The 19775-nt window shown below is 50.0% G+C and overlaps 1 protein-coding gene across 2 annotated transcripts in view; it reads left to right on the forward strand.

Moving 5' to 3' along the window:
- The first annotated feature begins 6660 nt into the window (after nucleotides 1-6660).
- Nucleotides 6661-19775, forward strand: part of SEMA5B (semaphorin 5B) — a 245894-nt gene continuing 232779 nt past the window's right edge. Inside the window, exon 1 of one of the 2 annotated variants that reach the window (XM_066575322.1) lies at nucleotides 6661-6758. The gene's annotated coding sequence lies outside the window, so the exon portion shown is untranslated. Of the gene's footprint in view, nucleotides 6759-8691; nucleotides 8730-19775 lie in introns of those variants that run through there. The other variant, XM_066575325.1, reaches the window with a different exon arrangement.

Here is a 19775-nt window from a genome sequence, read left to right on the forward strand (position 1 = left end):
GTGAACGAACCCTAACATGATGTGACAGAACTACTCTACAATGTGAACCTCCACTAAAACCCTAAAAAATTCAGGTGGACACCCCAAATCCCTCACAGGAGGGTGCTGTAACCGCCTGTGCTGCTGGGGACAGGAAATGACTGACGCCATCACGGTCAGCAGCTCTACAAACAGCTCCTTGTATCTGAGCTTCCTGGAACCCTCCGAGTATGATATTGGGCTGGATTTAGGCTTTCACATACCGGCGGGGAACGTTCGGTGGTTGATTGGTCACGTAGCCAGCAGCATTCTGGTTACTTGCTGTGTCCACGGATCAATCATGTTCCGATCGATAAACTTGAGATGCATTGAAGAGACTCAAACGTTTTCTCGTCTCGTTTCGCACTTTGTTGTTGGACTTTATTATTTCTTTTGTTCCGTAGTTTGAGGTTGAAGCTTGTGGGGCTGCGAACAGCAGGGGATCTGGAGCTGACCCCATACCAGGCTGTTCGCTTCTCCCACCCTCGCCGTTCATGAGCTGAGGTGTTGGTGAATGAGGCGGCTGCTCCTTTAAGGCGCTGCACATGTTGGATGTTTTCCGTATGATCCGGCCCCTCCGGGCATCGCTCACTTTTACGGAATATCTTTGGGGATTATTTGCCAATAACGTGTTTCCTGACGGACCCCGTGGTGGAAATATTCTGCATTATCGGCGTTGTTGTGGAGTCCGCAGAGCTCTCATCATCCTCGGGGATTCGGCACTTTGCTGATCCCTGAAATGTTGGACTACGTAGGTGCTGATACTGGAATGAGAGGAATTCTGGTGGGAGACAATCATCCCTTACAGCATCCAGAATACAAGAAGTGAGTCCGCGCAGCGGCGCTGGAGAACAACCACCACTGTGATTCACGGTCGTCGCTCTATTTCCGAGCGCCGGACCCTCTACTTGGAGCTTGTCTGTTCTTCCTGTGTTCATATGGAAATGTTTCCTCTCGTTACAATGTATCAGTGCAGGTTAGAACTTTCAGTCAGGAATCGTGGACGGAGATTTGTGCTGCTGTTTACGTCTTAGAGAATTGTATTCACTGACACATTGTGCCAAACCCTCAGCTGTGTGAGCAGGAGAGATTTTCAGTAAGCTACATCATTACGGAATAAACAATGACAACTTGTGCAATCGCTGTCATTGGTTGTGACCTGCGGGTAAACTATAAGGTCAGATAAGAAGTCATAGCACGGAGGGATCCTGGCGGAGGAAATTCTGGGGTTCAGCGGTGTGGGCAAACGTGGAATGCCAAGGATGCACACAGGAATCCTGGACGCGTCCTACAGAGAATTCTCGGACGGGCGCAGACTCTTGGTTGATGTTGGTGACAATGGACAGCATTGTGCGCCGTTCCTGCAGACAACCATGAATGTTCAAAGGGACTAATAATAGATCAAACGTGGGCCGCCGAAATAACTGTCCCTTCAGAGCGCCAAAGGTTACACAATGTCCGAAAAGCTAGGCCACTCTGTCGCACGCCGGACCATATTGTACGCCGCATCCACAAACACCTGCTGCAGAGACGTAAGGGGTTTATAGTCAATGGCTTCCGTCAGGCACCTTGGTGTCCGTTAAGTGGCTGTTCCTATCACAGAAAAGTGTAAGTATGGATGCAGATGTGAACCGGACCTTACAGAACTGCAGTGAGGACTGACACACCGACAGTACAGCAGCGGGAATTGAACCCGGTATTAGTGTATCTTGATGCCACCGGAAGTACAGGTGGAGCCAAGATACAAGGTGTTTGACTTGGGGTTGCCGCCCCCTGTTGTGATTGGCTGCATGGCACTGTCCCCTTTTCTCAGGCTCACAGGTCCTGCTTCTGGTCCCGCAGTGACTGTATTCGGCATCCTAGCAGCCCCGCTGTCACAGCCCCTGGCGCCCCTTTTTCTGGCTGGCCTTCACAGCTTTTGCTGCTGGCACCATTGTCACCTCCGCTGGCTTGTAGCGGGGCGCTGTGACTGTCCCTGCCGATCCTTCCTCGCCGTGAGACCTCCTGCTTCTGCCAACGGTGTAAGTATAGCGGAGCCGCGGGAATCCTGGAAGTGCAAAGGAGAATATACATGGCCCTCCCCCATACAGCCGCCCCCGGCGCTTGGCAGCGCTCAACGATCCGTGGCTCGGAAGTGACAACCGCCGCCGGCCACCGGCATAGCATCGCTGTGAAATTCAGACCGGAGCCTCTCACCGCTGCGCCCCACAGCAGTGCCGTGAACTTCACAGCAGCGTTCAGCGGTCCGGCCCACAGTAGCACTGTCAACTTCGGCAGTCCACTGGTGAGAGCCAGTGGTCACCTCTCCTTCGCATGGAAGCGCCACCAACTCCTAAGGGACGGCGTCGTCCCCAGCGCAGCAGCGCTCATAAGTCCCCACCGCCGTCTCTCACCGTCCTCAACACCGGGCGGTCGGCGGTGGCTACAGGACCTGTGAGGGCGAGGACGGGGAGAATGCAGGACTGCCAATCATGAACAGGGGGCGGCAACCCCCTGTCAAAGTCCTTGCATCTTGGCTCCACCTGTAATTCTGGTGGCGTCAAGATACACTAATACCATGGAACCCCTGGGAGGCTTTAGAAAAGGGATGTCAGGCTGTCAGTGCTGGGAGGCCAGAGCACTTACATGGCAGTACATTCTGTAGTGTTTGCAGACCCCTGAGCCCCCAACCTCAGATCACCCAGAGCCCTGGAGCAGAACATATCAGGCTATAGTGTGCAGAGCTTCCGGCATCACCTGTGGACGCAGTGCGAAGTAGCCTGCATAGCATTCCTTCTGCAGAGCATTATTCTTTTATGTTGCAGATTATTGTCCTTTTACATTATAGTGGGGATGAAAGCTTTGAAGGCTCAAGAGCCCACTAGGGTTAAAATGTAACCAAACCCACCACAGCCTTTGCCATAAGCTGAAACCCTCAGTTAGGTCCCCTTAAAAAGTAACTTTTATTGATATGTAATAAAAAAATATATTATAGTAGCAATGAATTAAAAATATCAGAGTCTCAATGTGGTGCGAGTGACGGTAATGCAAGAAACAATATCCTGCCTCGCTGATTATGCACAAATATCAGGATTCCGACTAACACTTGCTGCAGCTGGTGCGCACTACCATGCAGCAATACACTGCTATGTACTAAAGATTTGGCAAGTGATTAGATCCCTGCATGACCTGCCAGCATGTGTGATAAATACTGCCAGATAAACTAACTCTGAGAAGAGCTTTAGGCCACCTGCACACGGCCGGGTCAGATTCTGCAAAATCTCGCAGCGGAATCAGACCCTGTGCCCCGGCAGTGACCCCCACGTACCTGTCAGTTGTCTTCACCTCTGCCCTGCGGATGTGCTGGCTGGCGCGCCGCCGCACGTGCGCAATGCAGACAGTCGCGTTGGCGGGACGACATTCATTAACTGCAATGGAAGCCGTCCATGTGAGCCTGCGCAAGTCTCGCACTAGAATAGGACATGCTGCGATTTTCCCCCGCAAGCGGAAAATTGCAGTTGATTTCCGCTCATCTCCATGGAAAACTGTTTTCCTTGCATGTCCTATGTGAAGTATTTGCTGCGGAATCCGTAGGCGAACGCTCACTCCGGATCCCGCATTGCAAATGTGGCCGTGGGCATTGGACCGCCTGCACATGGACGGGTTGGATTCCACATGCGGGTTCCCGCAGCTAAATCTGACCCTATGTCTGGCCGGTGACTCCCGTTTACCTGTCTGCAGTCTTCTTTATCTGTACTGCACATGTGCCGGCCATCGCACATGCGCAGTACAGATTATGCTGCGCCGTTGCTAGGCAATGACTTGGATCCTGCGACCTTTCCGCAATGATAATTGTGGAAGGGCTGCGGGTCGGACAGCTTTCATTGCTTCAATGGAAGCCGTCCACATGGAATCCGCCTTCAAATAGAGCATGCTGCCATTTTTTCCCCCGCAATTGATTTCCGCTCGTGGGCAGGAAAATACGCTTTTCCATAGCGTGCTATGGAAAGTATTTGCTGCAGAATCTGGAGGCAGACGCCCGCTCCGGATTCCGCAATGCAAATCTGGCCATGTGCAGGCGGCCTCAGCAGGATAAACTACATGAGGATCTGTGCTAACAGACCAGCTCCCCCAACATGTTTGAGCAGAACGCTGGCGTCATCAGGGGTATAGGAGCTATAGCCCTTTAGCAGAGCGCCTCATGTAGTTTATCCTGCTGAAGCTCATCTCAGACTTAGTTTATCTGGCAGCATTTCTCACACATGCTGGCAGTTCATGCAGGGATCTAATCACTTGCCAAATCTTTAGCACATAGCAGCGTATTACTGAATGGTAGCGCGCACCATTCACAGCAAGTGTTAGTCGGGATCCTGATATTTGTGCATAATCAGCAAAGCAGGATATTGTTTCTCTTAGACCCGTTTTGTCTGTTGTGTTACATTCACTCGTACTACATTGGGACTCTGATACTTTTACTTCATTGCTACTATTTTATTACATATCAATAAAAGTTACTTTTTAAGGGAACCAAGCCGTGGGTTTCAGCTTATGGCAAAGGCTGTGGTGGGATTGGTTGCTTTTACATTATAGAGCATTAGTCCAAATAGATCTTCGGACCTATTGCATAAAGCCTGAAGAAGTAGGTTTGAAAACTCGCTATAACACTATGTATTTTTGTTAGCCATTAAAAGGCATCATATCTATACGATTACTTGGCTTCTCTTACTGAGAACAATCACATACAGCATTATCCAATTACATTGAAAAAATGACCAAATCTGGGATTGGCAAGGCAGCTGTTAGGTGGATTCACAACTGGCTGAGTGATCGTACTCAAAGAGTGGTCATAAAGGGCTGCACATCCAAATGGAAGAATGTATCAAGTGGGGAACCACAAGGCTCTGTCCTGGGCCCAGTGTTGGTTAATATTTTTATAAATGATCTGGAGGAGGGAATTGATGGGAAACTGATCAAATTTGCCGACAACACAAAGCTAAGAGGGATAGCGAACAACAGGGAAGAGAGGGAGAGGATTCAAAAAGATCTAGAAAAGCTGGAACAGTGGGCGGCCACTAACAGAATGGTATTTAACAAGGAGAAATGCAAAGTCCTACATCTGGGCAAGAAAAATGAAAAAGCACATACAGAATGGGAGGAATTGAGCTAAGCAGCAGCACATGTGAAAAGGACTTGGGTATAGTAATAGATCATAAACTGAACGTGAGTCAACAGTGTGATGCAGCAGCTAAAAAGGCAAACACAATTCTGGGATGTATTAAGAGAAGCATAGAGTCTAGATCACATTAGGTCATTATCCCCCTCTGCTCTTTCTTAGTCAGACCTCATCTGGAATATTGGGTCCATTTCTGGGCACCCCACTTTAAAAAAGACATAGACAAACTGGAGAAAGTTCAAAGAAGAGTTACCAAGATGGTGATCGGTCTGCAAATCATGTCGTATGAGGAACGGTTAAAGGATCTGGGAATGTTTAGCAGAAGAGAAGGCTGAGATGAGACTTAATAGCGGTCCACAAATATCTGAAGGGCGGTCACAGTGCAGAGGGATCAGCCCTATTCTCATCTGCACAAGGAAAGACTAGAAGCAATGGGATGAAACTGAAAGGGAGGAGACACAGATTAGATATTAGACAGTGAGTGGATCAATGAGTGGAACAGGTTACCACGGGAGGTGGGGAGTTCTCCTCCAATAGAAGTCAACAAACAAAGGCTGGACAGACATCTATCTGGGATGATTTAGTGATCCTGCACTGAGCAGGGGGTCGGACCCGATGACCCTGGACGTCCCTTCCAACTCTACCAGTCTATGACTCTACATTACAGGGCCTTATCTCTTTACACTGCAGAGGAACCCTTCATATTGCAGAGCATTAACCCTTTGCATCGTAGACCATAATCATTTTGCATTGCAGAGCATTAACCCTTTATATTGCAGAACATTTTACTTTTACATTGCAGAGCATTATCTTTTTACATTGCAGAGCATTATCTTTTTGCATTGCAGAGCATTATCTTTTTGCATTGCAGAGCATTAACCCTTTATATTGCAGAACATTTTACTTTTACATTGCAGAGCATTATCTTTTTACATTGCAGAGCATTATCTTTTTGCATTGCAGACTCTCTGCATATTGCATTACAACCTTCCATATTGCAGAGCACTGTTCCTTTATATTGCAGAGCATTATACTTTTCCACCGCAGAGCATTCTCCCTGCTTGTTGCAAGCCCGCTCCGTAGTTGCAGAACATTGCGCAGCTTCCATTCATCTTTTCCACTGTTTGTCCCCGTGCTGCAGCACATTCTGCAGATCATCTCACCCGCTGCAGAGCTCCCGGTGTTTGCACGGCTTCTCTCACCCAAGTACACGAGAGAAGTCCCAGAAGTGCCGGGATGCGGCCCAGACGACAAACTGCAGGACTTGCAGAGCATCTCGCATTCAGCCTGCAGCACATTTGTGCAGTGCAGAACATTAACCCTTTAGTTTAAACCTGCAGAACATCCCGCCTCTGACTAGCGTGCATTAACCCCTTGGTGACAAGCTTCAGCCGGAGCCCCGATCCTGAGCCCCCTGCCCCGCCCCTTGCTGCATGCATTAGATGACGTCAGCGCAGACCCCGCCCCCATCGCTCAGTGCTCTGTGAGCTCCATGCTGCGCGGACCGTGCGCCCCCGGCTCCAGGCTGCGCCCCCCGAGGACTGCCCAGGACCCCAGACTGATGCCAGCTGCAGCCCCCCGTTGCACGGTGAGTGCCCCCTGCCCGCTGCAGAGACCGCACTCCCCGCTTGATGCATCTCCTCTGCTCTGCCCAAACTCCAGCTCTGCCCCTCAGCTGGGCACTGCCCGGGCGCAGGACTACATGCACGGTGCTTCCTTAGAAAACCAGTCTGCACTGTGCCATGATGACCCGCTAATTGTCCCCTGCTGCACTACAGCCCCTCCAACTGTGTGCATTCTCTCACATCTACCTGGGTTAATCTGATGCCCCCTGTGTGCCCCACCCAGTGATCACCCCCATCATCCACCCTGGAAGCCCCCCAGTAATCCTCTCATCTTCACTCGCCATCTAATTCCTCTGCATTGTTATATTTAGGGTGAGGGGTACTGGTGGCAGAGAGGTGGCACCTGCAGAACAGGGGGCTTCTTCTTACCTTTAACATCCTATTGTATGAGCCAAGGGTTAATGCCCTGCATGTGTGTGTACTGTGCCCATCATGTAATTAGTGGGAGGTGGGCACCTGTGATGGGCATTGGTTTCTTCTTGGTGAGGGCTAGTTGTAGGCACTTGGCACAGTTGATGCCAGGGGTAAGGTATCTGTGCTTTCTCTCTGTGGAACTGTATCCTGGCAGAGGTGGGTACTTGTCTGCTTTAGTACTGGGCACAGGTGATGCCCGGGGCTGTTGCTTTATCTGTATATTCTGATGAAATGTCTTGTTGCTTGTGGGCAGCTTTTAACTTGTGGGCACTGAAGAGGTTGGTTAGGGTGCAGACTGAGATGCGCGGTGGGAAGAGCTCTATTTAGGGAGTAATTTTTGCCAGGGAACCCTGGGCACAGGTTTGTGACCCGTCTTTTATAATTGTTCATGAGATACTTGTAGGGCATTGAGGGGGCAGGGTTTATGGGGTAGGTAGGTGCATGTTTGCTGGCAGCAGTCCGGTTGGAGACCCTTCTTTTATGGTGGTTCCTTAGGTACTTGCCGGGCGCTTGCATCGTTTACAGGGTCGGTGCAGAATTGCTGGGCAGGTTGGTGAGGTTGCAGACTCTAATGGGTTGTGGGTAGAGCTGGGCAGGTGCCCTCTGTATGTTTCTCAGTGGGTACTTGGAGGGTAATTGCTGCCATGGTAACCAGGGCAGAGGTAGGTGCCCTCTGTCTTATGGTTGTTCATGAGATACTTGCAGGGGCAGGGCAGACACAAGGTTTATAGGGTAGGTACTGTAGGTGCAGATATGCTGGGCAGAGATCAGGTTGGTGCCCACTGTTTGGGTAACTGGCCTGGCATCCAGCGCATGTGAGGGTTTATTTCACATGGTAATTGGTGTCTTTGTGATTGGGGGTTGTGTCATTAACCTTCACATCACGTCTCCCTGAACATCAAAAAGGGAAAACGGAGGAGACTGGACAAAAACCCCGCACCCCCTCCCTGAGCCCCCCACATCCCGGCCCCCCAATCACCCTCAGCATCTCGGGGAAACAAATTTCTCCACTTCACCTGAAATGTAATTACAAAAAAAAGTTTCTCCATTTCCTCCGGAGTTTTGTGATGAGTTAATAATGCAGCACCCTGGTCTCAGGAGCTCGCAATATATTATACGAAGGGGCTGCCCAGGATCAGGAATAGTCGCACATGATGATCCGAGCGTTATTCACCATCAGTGCGATTATGTTGGCACCAGGGAGGATGGGGTTAATTGCTCCTGATACCACCAAAAAATTCACAACCCCGTGACCTTTCTGCTGCTTCTGCCTAAACAAATCCGGGTGCCCTGTGTTCTTGGGGTGCCCTGCCAGAGAGCCGGGCTTAACCCCTCAGTGCCAGGACTGGGGGAGACTCATCACTTGTTACTTGAGCCTTAGAGAAGATGGGAGTGATGGTGTGTCTGCTGGGAGTCTCCCCGGGCTGCTCCGGGTCGGGTCTTCTGCCTTGTGAGGCTGGTGGTGGACATTAGGGGGGCATTAACCTCTTCCCTCCTGGAGCTTGTTGGATTTAAATTCTGTATGGGACAAGTTTTAGCAAGGACATATAGAATCGCAGATCTGTATACCTGTATGTGACGCGTTATATGTATATTATATTCGGGCAGCTATGGATATGGTACAGTAGTGTATATTATGTGTTTATAGGGTATTGCAGTTGTGTGCATATTATATCTGGGGATTTAGGTATCTAGCTATGTATATCATGTGTATTTATAGGTGTATACATATTAGAGTATACTAATGTTTATACTGTAGTGGTGTGTGTGTGTGTGTGTATATATATCCAGGGTATCTAGTTATCTGTTAAGCATATATATGTTGTGTATAGGTATTTGTAGCGGTGTATGTTATAGGTTTCTATAGTAGTCTTGTATATATTATATCTGTGGATTTAGATATCTAGCTGTATCTATTATGTGTATTATATGTTATGTCTATATAGGTATTTATATAGTAGCGTATATTATATGGTGTGTGTATATCTCTGGGTATTTCCATATCTGGCTGGCTCTATTTGTTATGCACATATTTATAGGTATTTATGTATATAGCAGTGTATCTGTATATTATGTAGTTGTTTATATGACATTGTATACTATTTACATCATATGTATATATTATGTGATACATTGTATTCTATGACCTGATATACCAGGTGTCACATTTATAGATCTATCCGTACACATATAATTATCCTCCAGCCCGGGACATTCATGCACACAGTTATTGCCCGGGGGCTCTGGATGAGCAGTCTGCCCGCGGCTGCGTTCTTCTTGGGATTGGGACCCATCTGAGACCACTATACCCATCTCGGATTGCTAGACATGGGGCATAAATGTGCGGAATTTGCACTTTCAGTCTATATGTAACTTGCACTGCGGGGTAAGTATTGGGGTGCCAGGCTGATGCTGCAGGACGCCCCTTTAATAAGTGTCCTTTTTACCTGCTGTGTACCTCCAGCCGGTGTTCAGCACCTTATTCCTGTGTATCCCACCCCTGGACTGCGCTCCCTGTAGGGTCCGGAGGGGTTATTGGCCGGTGCTGCTGATATTCGGTGTCCTGTATACCTCTGGCCGGTGTGCTCCTTATAAGGGTTGGAGGGCTTATTGGCTGGTGCATTGTGTTACCGCTTTTATGACTGCTCTCTGTGTTCTGTATTGGTCTTTGTGTTTGCCAGCGGCTGGTGTGGGCTGCATTGGGGGGCACTGATGTGTAAACATTGCTTGTGTTGCGCCGGGCAGGGATGGAGGGTTCTGCACGGGGTGGAAGTGAGGGGAGACTCTAATCCCAGGTAGGTGCCTTTTGTTCCTGGCTGCCCTCAGTCACAATACAGGGGGATGGAGGGAGAGCGGGCTGCACTGAGGTGGTCCCATCAATAGCTGCACACAGAACAAAGGGCTCGCTGTGCCCACCTGGGAAAGGGATTTGTCATCCAGCGCAGCCGCTCGTGTGTTTATTCCTTGGATACACGTGGTTGTTCCTTACATTGGAATGACATTCCTGTATACTTACGGCTCTGCTCATTCTGGACCGTGTTGGGGTCCTGGGGGGGTCTAACGCCTGCAGCGGAGCCCCAGTGGGATTAATCTGTCCACACATATAGGATGTATACTGTCACCTCTTGTAGGTCTCTATGGGGCCAGCATATACCGTAGCCGTGTCTTGCAGACTTGGGATGGCAGGTTTATGTCTTGAGACTCCTAATCTGCCACATAAAACATACATGTCTCAGGGATCCGGCTCGATCATGTGATCAGGGTTTAAATCGTCAGCTCTTCGGTCCTCCCTGATGTCATTGTCTGTAGTTGTTAATATTTGTTTTTACTTTGTGCATTCATCATCCGGTTGTACGGCGCTATGGAGTAAACCGGCGCTATAGAACGATCCGTCTTCTGCCCTGCAAAGAGCCTTTGTCTTAAGTATTTGATTGTAAGTCTCGATGTTCAGATGGACAATAGGGGGCAGCACCAGTCAGCGGGACGGAGATGAGAATTGTAGAGCTGCTATTATATGGCATATAGAGGACTGACATGTAAGGGATGAAGTATTCCTGTAATGGGCTGCCAGGTCTTGCTGGGAGTTGTAGTCCTACAGGGTAACTGCTTATGGTATGTGCTTTAAAGGCAAAAGAGTCTGCCATACGAAATGGACAGAATGTCTGTATACAGCAAAGACCATGGAGTCCGGTGCTATACCGTCTGCTAATCCATAATATCTTAATTAGAAGAAGTGATTGATGCCACATCGTTATCTCTGTCCAGCTGCGGTGAATTTGTGACTTCGTACCGCGAGGGGACGTCTGCCTAGTCTCTCGGTTTTATGGGTTGTGTGGACGGTAATGGTTAAGGTACAAGAATCCCGGCAGGCGGCGCTCCGAAGGAGTGACGCCGCGGCAGAAACCCAAAGCGGAGAGTCGGACTTCTGCCACAGATTGGCCGGCGGATCTACATGTGGATTAGCCCTACTTTAGTTCAGCCAAGACAGGAGAGAGATTTGTGTTGCTAAAAGGATTGTCTCTACTAATACACTGTAACAAACCCTCAGCTGTGAGCAGCATTGGGTCTGGGCAGGGTTTGCAGTCTGTAAATATAAACAAGTTGCCATTCACTGACAGCAAACGGAGGCCTTTTGAGAGTTACATTTTGAGAGTGAAAGTAGGCAAAGTCTATTAGTTGCGGAACTTTTCCGTATAAGATGCTATGTTACAGCAAAACTGAATGCAGCTCTGGATGTGACTGGAGTATAAGACAAGAGGAAACTCTGGATCGGTACAAGAAGAGTATATCTGGAGATTTAACCTGTGATATCCTGGAGCCGCGCTGCGCTCTACACTGTGGCGCCAGTATGTTTCTGCGCTTGGCCCGGATGCGCTGCGAATCTCGCTGCGGAGAGCTGAACATCTGCTTCCTCGGCCGCCTGTGTTTACTCGTTAGATTTGTGTAATTTTGTGATGATGAAATGTTGTCCTGCAGCAGATGCCGAATCTCATCCACGGGGGGTCTGTGAGAAGGAGGCAGGGTGGGGGGTAGGAGAGGAAGTCGGTGGGGGGTCTGTGAGAAGGGGATGGGGGGGCTGTGAGGAGGCAAGGGGGTGTATGAGAGGAATCGGGGGTCTGTGAGGAGGAGGCAGGGTGGGGTGTAGGAGAGGGAGGCAGGGGGTCTGTGAAGGAGGTGGGGTGTATGAGAGGGATGGTGGGGCTGTGAGGAGGCAGGGTGGGGTGTATGAGTGGGATTGGGGTGGGGGGTCTGTGAGTAGGCGGCAGGGTGGGGAGCATGAGGGATCGTGCAGGTCTGAGAACGAGGCAAGGTGGGATATATGGGATGGAGTCGGGGGCTGTGAGGAGGCAGGATGGGATGTATAAGAGGGATAAGGGGAGTCTGTGAGAAGGAGGCAAGGTGGGGTGTATGAGAGGGAGTCGGGGGTGAGACAGGGGTGTCTGCAAAAAGAAGGCAGGGTGGGGTGTATGAGAGGGATCTGGGGGTCTGAGAAGGAGGCAGGGTGGGATGTATAGGAGGGAGTCGGGGTGGTGGAGCTGTGAGGAGGCAGGGTGGGGTATGTGAGAGGGATGGAGGGGGGGGGGTGTATGAGGGGGATTGTTGGGGGTGTGAGGAAGCAGGGTAGGGTGTATGAGAGAGGGATTGGGGGGGGGGTCTGAGAAGGAGGCAGAGTGGGATGTATGGGAGGGAGTCGGGGTGTATGAGAGGTACTGGGGGGGGGGGTGGTTGTCTGTGAGAAGGGTCTGCAGGCGGGGTGGGGGGTCTACAAGAAGGGCCGCGGGGAGGGGGGTTTCTGTAGCTGTACAATGTGACGTGTTCTCGTGTAGTTCGGCGTTACATTGGATCCATGTATAACAGGTCTCCTCGGTCTTCCTGGTCCCCTCCCCGCAGTTCCCCGTCCTCAGCCCCTCACTCCCTTCAGTTACTCCACTTTGTTCCATCCCCTCAGTCTGTCTCTTCTGGTTCCTGCCCCCATAGTTCCACTAACTTGTTTGGTCTCTTCATTTCCCTAGTTCTGTCCAGTTTTGGCCCCGTCCCCACTCTCTCTGCTTGGTCCCCATCCCTTCAGCCCCCCTAGTTTGTTCGGTCCCTGCCTCCTCGGTGTCCGTCCCCTCGTTCGGGGGTGTTAAACCAACTTTCACTGAGAGCCACGTCGGCCTTACGGTTGCCTTCAGAGGGCCAATTGTAATTGTAAGACTATATTAAGGGCTCGTTCACACGCGTGTTTGTGCAGCGTGTTACGGTGAATAGATCCCGTTGACCCCATAGTGGCCCCAGTAGTAATAGCAACAGCTCCCCCCACTCCCATCCCTATTAGCCTCTGGCCAGGCAGCATCCCTACGGGCACTCTACTCACGCCGTCCGTGGCCGCTGCTGGGATTGTGACCACCGACCTCTTACCTTGGGACCTCTGCTGCATATGGGACGGTGCACGCAGATGTTGGGGTAGGGGAGGTAAGTCAGCGATCTTATAACTCTACACTGCCACCACTGGACTGGACCGGAGCTGCTGGTGGGGTGAGTAGAATGCCTGTTGAGTTTGTTGTACGGCCGCCAGGCCATGTACAGTAAGTTGGCGGGCCGGATTCAGCCCGATGGGTTTGGTATATGTGATCGAGTTTGTTTGGTTCCCCTTTCCTCTGTCTCTTCAATTCCTCTTGTTTATGTGGTCCCTTCGGTCTCCATCCTCAGTTTCTTCAGTCTGTCTTTTTGGTTCGTGTCCTCTGTTCCCACAGTTTGCGTCCCCCCCAGTTTCCTACTTTGTTAGTTCCCTGTCCCCTTACTCTTTTGCTTCCTGTCCACACAGTTCCCTTAGTTTGTTTGGAACTGTTCCTCTAGTCCGTTTGGTTTCCGTCTTCTTGATTCCCGTCCTCTATCTCCTCAGTTTCCATAGTTTGTTTAGTCCCCATCCCCACAGTCCCAGTTCATGTATCTTTGGTTGACCTCCTTAGTCCCCGTCCCCTCAGTCCCTCTTGGTTCCTCTCACCATAGTCCCTTCATTTTTTTGGTTCCCATCTCCTCGGTTTGTGTCTTGAGTTCCTCTAGATTACTTGACACCTTTTGGTGCTCGTCTTTAGTCTTCTTGGTCATTGTTACTTTGGTTCACATTCTCAGTCCCTGTCCCCTCAGTTTCCCTACTTTGTTTGATTCCCGTCCCCTCAGTCCTTTTTAGCTCCCATTGCCCCTTTTTATCTAATTTGTTCACTTTCTGTCCCCTCGGACCCTTGGGCTTCCGTCTTCTTGGTCCCCATGTTCTCAGTTCTTCAGTTCTCCTAGTTGTTGTCCCCCCAATCTCTTCGGTTCCTGTGCCTTTGGTTAACATCCTCGGTCCCCCCTGTTCCCGCGGCCCCTTCGTCTGTCATCAGTCCCCCGACTCTCCTCAGTCCCTGTCCCCTCGCTCTGTCAGTCCTCGGCCCCCCTCCGGCTCATGCTGCCCTCCCATCTTGCTCTGTTACGGCGGCCGCCGCCTCGGCTGTGCTCGCTGTGAGTTATGGTAATGGACCCGGCGCAGAATGTGGAGATTTTACAGGGAATTGAGCGACCAAGCAGCCGATGTGTGAGATTCATTCGGATGCGCTTGCGGATCTCGTCCTCGCGGTAATTGCCTGTGTTCTCTCCAGGTGTATAATTAAAACTCTCAAGTCTGTTTTGTTCTTAGAGATGAGAAATCTCAGCCCGGCGCTGCACGTATGTAACGCGTCTGCTCCACCGCGGCATCCGGGAAGCAAATCCTGCGGGGGGATTTATTAACGCCGGCGTTTGATACTCCGCTCTAAATCCCTTCTTCTTTGTGATACATTTATTGTTACACACCTCATAATAAATTTGGCGCATTTTTGGCTGACCGTGCACCAAAAACTACAACTGATTGTTGCGATGAGTAGATTTGTGTGGTTTGCACCAATTTTTGGCATAAGTAATTAGTAAACATGTCGGTCTGCTGAAGACCACCCCGCTCCCCACTGTACCCCCACTCACATATGACATGCGACAAAAATAGCGCTAAATCCTCAGTAAATTCCCCGTTTGTCCAGTGTATGGGGGGGAATTGTTGCTATATGTTACTCGTATATGGGAGACACAGTAGTTATACGTTACCTGTATATGGAATCCAAGTCGCTAAAGGGCACGTCTGTTAAAGGAAGCGCCATTGCTATACAGTACCAGTACGGGGGAGCACAGTTGCTATGTGGTACCTATATACAGGGGGTACAGTCCTTGTTCATTGCCTGTATATGGTGGGGGGTAGTTGTTACATGGTACCAGTATATGGGGGTGGGGGGAGGGACATAGTTCGCTGTTGCCTTATCTATATGGTAGCTGTTTGAGGGACACCGTTACTATAGGGTCCCCCTATAAGGGAATCGAGTTGCTATGTTGTAGTTGTATATGAAGAGGCACCGTTGCCATATGTTACTTGTGTATGTGCCTTAGTTTCTATATGGTACCTATATACAGGAGCATAGTTGTGATATATTATCTATACACAGGGGGCATAGTTGTTCATTGCCAATATATATTGGGGGGGGGGGTAGTTGCTATATGGTACCTGTATATGGGGTGGGGGCACAGTTCCTATATGGTACCTGTGTGTATATGAGGGAGAACAGCTGTTCTATGAGGTCTGTATATGGAGGGGGGCACAGTACTTGTATACAGCTCCACTGATCTTGGTTCTAGCTGTATGAACCGTACACGAGGAGCGCCCCCTAGTGGGGGTTTTATCCTTCATCTCCGTTGTGGCCCCTTCACGCCTTGGGGCCCTGCAGTGCTGTTAAAGCCATATGCCCCTGCGGTGTTTGGTTTGCTGAGTGTCATTAGGACTATAAATGACTATTTGGGGGCCCCATTGTCCTATCACAGTAATGGGGTCCCCCTAGGTGCTGATTCCTGAGGACCCCCTCCGGCCCCGAAGGACTCGTCACATGTAGAGAAGGATGCGGCTGCCCTCGTTGGGACACCAAGAAGGGAGATGGGTCCAACCTGGGCTCCTTGTCCGCTTCCCCCATGGCGTTCCCTCCGTGCCGCTTCTCTCTGCAGAGTTCTTCCCCGATCTGGGAGAGATCTTGAAGTTCTCCGGACGCGGCGCTCACTTTATAAATCTCTCCACGACTCGGTTGAAGGTGACTCCGCGGAGAGGAGGACATTAAACGAGGTGACCAGAGGGTTTAATCATAACGAGATTGCTGAATGGCAGAGATCTGCATGGTGACGCCCGCCGCCGCCGTCGCAGGACGCTGCTAAATTGGAATTGTCTCTCGCTGTCGGCTGAGTTATTAATTGTGTGACGCTCAGAGCCGGTGGTGAGCGCTGTATAATGCATGGCCATGAACGGAGTGTACGGGAGCGGGCGCCGCTGCATCGGGCACTGAGTGCCACGTAAACCCTTCCCCTGGCTTGTGGCGCAGATTCTGTAATTAGCTGCTTCATTGGCATTGGGCATCTCTCATGCGGGCGTACCTTGCGTGAAGTCCTTTTTTAATAAGCAAATGCCAGGCTATATTGGCGGTTATCATCCATTATCCGTTAACGACCGCCATTGTGGTATGCGCTAGGATAGTCACATTAAATCTCTGCTTTGCCCATGTGTCAGTCTTCACTGTAGTTCTGTCATTCTATTCACAGAGCTGATGGGTACCTGTAAGGTTGATGCTGAGGCCGTGATCTGTGGCGGGTCCTGAACGCTTCCGATCTCCTATACAGTGATTTCACTTCTGTTGCGGATTATTTTCGGAGCGATCGCACGGTCGGATTACTGCATTTTAATCTTTTTTTTTTTTTTCCATATTTTTAAAAACTTCCATAATTTAGCGTTGTGCTTTTCGCCCTCGTCATCTGGCAGCACGTGGCGCGATGTTTTCAGGAGGGAGTGGAAGGAGAAGATGAACTTTGGAATGAAGCAAATTGTTGAATATCTCAGTCGGATAATGTAATTTTGCAGCTGCAGGAGCGAGCGCTGCCAGAATCACTCAGCGCCGCCGCCGTTCCAGAAACCGCTCAGCTGGGACCTGCCGACTGATCCAGCCCTTCACTCCCAGCGCCTTGTGGTTGTAACATTCGCCAAAACTCACAGGCGCAAAACCTCTAATAACTCGCTACTCACCGCAGCCTGGCACTGGAGGGGTTAATCACTGCCGGGAGATTCTTGCACAGCGCTGCCGGATTCACAGGCTTTTCGATACAATGTATCTATTTTTTAAGAATGACAGTTAACGGATGTGACTGCGTGGCCAGCGTTCTACTCCAGTCACCTCCGGAGCTGTGTTCTGTTACTTTTCTGCTAACTAGTTGCAGCACCGCGTGTCACCTGCTGGCTTATTGTCTAGTGTGCAGCTCTGGATGTGACTAGAGGATTAGACGTGATGTGGTTCGAGGTTAGTACAAGATGAGTAAAGGGGAACGTGTCAGGCCGCATTTGTGCAGAGAAGCTCGGATTGATATCATACTCTTAAACCCGCGATTTCCACTGCAAGTGCGATGCGGTCTGAGAGAAAATCGCATCGCGGTACTTGGGAGTTTTCACTCAATGTGTGAAGGTTTCGATAGAGAAAAAAAATTAAAATCGCACCCGCACGGATCGTGTGGAAATAAGTGCGATGCAAGCTTTCTTTTTTTTTTTTTCTTGCCCAGTGGGCGAGTTTTCAGCTTTCTGTAGAAGAATAGGGCGTGCCGCAGTCCACGTCTCTCAAAAATCACGCATGTGAATAGACTCATTTAAAATGCGTTCTTTTTCCGTGCGTCCCGCAATACAAGGAACTCGCATGAGAAAATCATCCCTGTAAATCATCCCTTAAAGCGGTATGTTCAGATGGTTCAACATGGCTTTTTAAAAAATTTTTTATATGGATTCCGCCTCTAAAAGCCACGGCAGAAATCCGCACGCCGAATTCACGATTAAGATTCCACGCGGAAACCGCATCTGGAAGTCCTGTAGCATGGATTTGAACTCCACTGTGGAAAAATTCACCCTGTGAAGACTGCGGTGCGGTGTTGCACTCGAATGACCTGGGACGCGTATTGTGAGTTGAATTTGGCGCAAATTCTGTACCAGAGTCTTCTATTAGAATATAACTGTTGGGCTTTAAACTTAGTGATGAGGCCTGCCCCAGCAGGTACAGGGTTAATACTCCAGATGTCCTCGTGTAGATCTGACGTTTCCGCATTAGTGACCCCCTGGTGGTAGATTATCGGATTTGGCGCGTTGCTGCCCTCATCTGCTTGCTGCCTGAGCCCAGAGGTCGTTTCCTCTTGTAGAGTCACATCCCAGGTGCTGACAAGCTGGAAACCATCAGTAAGATGTCAGGCTGGAGACTTGTACTGATGGTGAATGTTGCCTGATCAGACTCCACCCACTGCGCTGATGACGCAGCCTGGCACTTAAGTGACGGCTCCGGGTCCTGCGTCACGGCAGTTTCCTCTTCTGCACGTTGACCCCGCTCTTGTTTTTTTGGCCTCCAAAAAAGAACACGTTGTTTTGTCCACTCGGAGGGATTCTTTACGGAAAATGTATTACCGTCCTGGAAACTGAAAGGGCCGAGGGGTCGTCTCCACCCAAAACGAATAACAGGATGATTCTGGGCTCAACCTGGAAAAATAAAGCCATACCACCCCCAATTCCCCCCCCCCCCCCCCCAACATTCTTCCCTCAATTCTTCTCGATGTGGCATCTTGTCATTTTGTGGACCATCTGGGTGGAGTTCTCCTTTCCTAGTTCATGAAGGGAATGCCAGGAATACAGTGAAGACTGACACACGGCAGAGGAGCGAAATGTAACGACCTCCATAGACCGCAATGGATAAAGTATTGTAGATTCTAAAGCTCCCTCGGACCCTTCTACCGCGGCTGGCGATACAGACAGCCCTTTGTGTGGGCACTGTCATGGCGGCCATCGCTGATATCGGGTGATATGTGATTACACGCTCGCCATTGTTGTAAGCTCTGGTTCCTATTGTGTGGAACTGCTGAGAATCTTCCTGTCGTTTAGCTTGCGCGGCGCCTCCTCTTTGTCCGTGTATAAATCTGTTCCATGCCACCGGGCACAGATGGCGCCGACGTTCAGAAATCTTGAGTAAACGGTGAATGTCTCGGCTGGTGGCTTCGGCGCAGATAAGAGATAACATAAGACGTCCTCTAATAATAAAGGTACATCTGGCGGTGTGGACATGGCGCGCAGCGTGTTTACTCTGCTCTTCTCGGTCATTTTCTGCCCACCAGTTTTCGCCGCCTCCATGATTTCTTCGGCCGAAGAGAAGTAAATATCGTAAAATCAGAACAAGTCTTTGTATTATAGATTTGCCAGCGGCTTCGGTGAATCGGAAGCGCGGTGAAGCACTTCGTACAGATTGGTTTCTCGACGCCTTTTATTTTCTAGGTTTCCTGCTGATAACGGAGAACAACAGCTTGTCACGGACATCACAGCTGGCGCAAGCACTGTCTTTGCCGTTTTCCTGCGCTGGTTATATTGTAACTCGCTCACTGCTGGTTTTATATATTTTTTTTTTCCAGTGCCAGTCAGAATGCCCCATTGTCAACTGTTGCTTCCTATAAGTTAGTACCACCCACAGTACCCCAGTGCCAGTCAGTATACCCATTGTCAGCCATATTTCTTATAAGCTACGTTGCCAGTCCCTGGGCCAGTCAGAATGCCCCATTGTCAGCCATGTTGCTTTCGATAAGCTAGTGCCAGCCGTGGTATTCCAGTACCAGTCAGGATGCCTATCCTCAGCCATGTTGCTCCCATACGTTAGTGCCAGCGGCAGCATTTCGGTGCTAGTCAATATACCTCCGCTTTCGGCACTGATACTCCCCATAAGTTACAGTGCCAGTTGCAGTACCCCAGTGCCAATCAGAATGGCCCATTGTCCAGCCATATTGCCTCTGAGTTACAGCAAGCTTCAGTAACCCAGTAGCATCATCTTCAGTATCCTTCCATCATTGGCCATATTGCTTCCCATAGACTACAGTGCAAGCCACAGAGTGCCCGCATTATCCACCATTCTGCTTTCCATTAATCTATAGTGATCCATTGTCTGCCATATAGCTTCCCATCAACTATGGTGCCAGGC

Source organism: Eleutherodactylus coqui, chromosome 8, assembly GCF_035609145.1.
Source record: "Eleutherodactylus coqui strain aEleCoq1 chromosome 8, aEleCoq1.hap1, whole genome shotgun sequence".
Taxonomy (NCBI): domain Eukaryota; kingdom Metazoa; phylum Chordata; class Amphibia; order Anura; family Eleutherodactylidae; genus Eleutherodactylus; species Eleutherodactylus coqui.